Source organism: Phalaenopsis equestris, unplaced genomic scaffold (genome assembly GCF_001263595.1).
Source record: "Phalaenopsis equestris unplaced genomic scaffold, ASM126359v1 Scaffold000595, whole genome shotgun sequence".
In the NCBI taxonomy this organism is placed as follows: domain Eukaryota; kingdom Viridiplantae; phylum Streptophyta; class Magnoliopsida; order Asparagales; family Orchidaceae; genus Phalaenopsis; species Phalaenopsis equestris.
In genome coordinates, this window is record NW_018165035.1 from 516,451 (window position 1) to 516,724 (window position 274).

The window sequence follows — 274 nt, forward strand, 5'->3', positions numbered from 1 at the left end:
TATATATATATATATATATATATACATACCACACACACACACACACACCAAGCTAGAATAATTTAGGGTCTTAGATGCAAAGATAAGTTGATCTATAAAAGGATTCTATTTATATTGGAAAAACATAATTCTAAAAATATATAAAAGCTGGTTTTGTTTTTCTCCTCAACCAAAATAGGTCTCAATATTCTTTTTGGAATAGTCCCCAAGTATTTATATTCGACAGTTTTAATCTGAAAATTTATAGAAGTGTCAAAATAGTCTTCAAGCTTTT